This window comes from Anopheles ziemanni, chromosome 3, assembly GCF_943734765.1.
Source record: "Anopheles ziemanni chromosome 3, idAnoZiCoDA_A2_x.2, whole genome shotgun sequence".
Classification (NCBI taxonomy): Eukaryota; Metazoa; Arthropoda; class Insecta; order Diptera; family Culicidae; genus Anopheles; species Anopheles ziemanni.
The window spans coordinates 70602531-70605330 of NC_080706.1; positions in this window are offsets into that span (position 1 = coordinate 70602531).

Consider the following 2800-nt stretch of genomic DNA (forward strand, 5'->3'; position numbering starts at 1 on the left):
TACATTGTTAATTAAGAAGGATTGCTTGGAATAAGGATTGCTTGGATATTTCAATAACATCTATAAAAAGTGATACCAGGAATAATTGTAATGTTCTCAGGAAATTATGTTTTAGTTTAATTTAAGTTTTTAATCTAAGCTCAGCTACCTTAGCACAGTTCTGAAGTATTTTATTACTTGTTTATCTGAATTCCACGCGATCGTACCTAAAACATCGTTTATACATAAGCTAGCCTGATTTATTGACCTGTGTGTGTAAATCTACAATATTGAACTATGTTTGTAAAACGATGACATCTTTAAACTTTAACTTTTACAAAGTATACCTCATAAATATACCTCAATATTGTAATGCTACTGTTCTGATGATATCTCTGTATGTTTTTACAGGTAATTGAAGTAAAACGCACGATGCAGGTAGAACCATAATTCATACTTGTACAAACAAGATTTTAAAATATACCCCACAGGTTAGAAATAAGAAGAAAACGATCTTTGTGGTAGGGGTTTTACTGAATAGCTAAAAAAGCAAGACTTTTGATCGTTCGCAGAGATAAGCACAGAATTAATCCCTGACGTATTTTTCGACTGGCTTGACGCGAAAATACGTCATATGTTAAGAAGACAAGCCTCTGCACAGCAGACACTTCAGAAAAAAGTTTTTTTCACGCTACAACGATTCAAAGTTGTTGGAGTCCGCCGATCACGATGCCTGTCCATTTATGGGAGCAACGTCTATGCGGTGGATTAGGTTCAATGCTCGCGTCGGAAATTGTGAACACGTCTCGATCAGCTAACGATGACGCATTAGAGTGCACGAATAGCGGTGACAATAGACGCAATGGCCGCAATGGTGATCGTGTTAGTCTACGAGTAACAACATGGCCGACGAAGGTCAAAGAAGGCACCGCAATGCATCCCGTTTGCGAGAGGACGTGGTAGTGACGTGAGATCACAAGATCGTCGGCGACCTATCCACCAACCGACGTTGGATTATCGCGATGGCCTTCGTCGGTGCTGTGATGCGAAAACCAGGAATTAGAACTTTAGGCATCGGTGTACGCTCGTGAGTGGAATATTAAAACTCGTTGTGTTTGTCCCCAACAGGCTCCACGACGTTTAATAGACACGACGTGGGAGCTACTGTGAGGAGGTGTGCCGCCTCCAATTATTCCGTGTGGCGTCAGGTTTTGTTTTCTACCCCGGGCCCTCCCCGGCTAGACCCGTCCAGGAGGAGCACGATAACTTATTCCCGAATCGTAAATTTATCCACTAACGTGTCAAATTCCACGTGGCCAGCAGTGGGGGACCGTAACTAATCGCGCACCAAAACAGGTTTCCGGTACTAGCAATTGAGAAAAGAAATTACATCAGCCAATCGGGCAGGATTCAACCGGTTCGCCTAACCAAGGGGGATGTGTGGACACAACCCACGGCTTCAGGAAGAAAAAAGGGTAAAATTCTGTGGCACGGCGAAGTGCGCCATGAATTTAAATGTGCCTGATCACACCAAAAGCCTGCGACGGATTATAAGGTTAGTTTACACTCACTTCAAACTGGGCGGTGTAACTTGGATAAATTGTAGGTTGCGCATGATGGAGGGGTCGGGACGGTTTTACTGGATAATAAACAAGCTAATGTAAATAGGATCGGTGGCATCGATGATTAAAATGCGGTTCATTAAAATGCACTATCGTTCGAAAACCAATAATTTGTATCATTGAAATAGTAATTTACCGCACAAACTGGTTGTTGGTGTAAACGCTCCTGACCTTTCAGAAGATATTGCTAGAAATTGTTTATACAGATTGCGCATATTGCTATTCGTTAAAATTTGGTCCAATGTTCAAACACTCGAATGTTTTTTTTTTGTTCGTTACAAAAACTCGTACTCACCGAACTCTGGACATTGGTACGGAAAATGGTTTTACTACCAAGAACCAGATTCGGAAAGCCGGCCCGCGGGGCTCACGGAAGCAGTTCGGTTTTGCGCCCCGAACATTTGCAACAATTTGGCGAGCCTAATTCACCCGAATCCCGTTTTTCGGCCTGCAAAAACCGGCCTGCGAAATCATTGACCTTTACCGGTCCCGGGATCCTCGGGAGTAGATAAAAGTGCAAACCCAAAGCGAGGCCTACGTGCCATCGTACACACCGACACTACCGCCAAAAGGGACCCAGGTCACGTAATTGGTGTCCGGGTACACATCTCGGAACCAGTTCTCCCGGTCACTTCCCGCTTCCTGGCGGCTAATATGGCCGCCAGACTAGACGCAAGCAAACAGCAAACGCGCTCGGCACATTGCAAATCAATTAGCCGCGGCGGACGGTACGTTAGGGAACTCACGCGCACCCACACGTCCCGAAACCGTTTGCCAATTGTCTCGTAATCGAATTGGGCCGCGGCTTGGGTGGAAAATTTTTGGCAAATTTCCTACAACCCATGCGCATGTGGGACGCTAATTCGAATTTAAATTTCATACCGCGGCGAACCGGTTGAGAAAAAGTAACGTTTCCTTCAAATCCCCAAAATGTCATCCCTTTTTGACGTGTGACGATTTCGTTCTGTTTTCTTTTAGGCACTCGAGCGTTGAATGAATTACCACGGGATTGATCCTCGGTCACCGCAGCCCACCGTCCCTCGGAAACGTGTTCCGCTTGCCGTCGCTTGATTCCGACGCTCCAGGCACCCCCCCGACTCGCACGCACATCAACACACGAGCTGTGCAACACAAACGGAATCGCACCGAAACGGCGGCTCGCAGTTCGTCCTGCCGAAGGACTCGCAGTGGAACCGGCG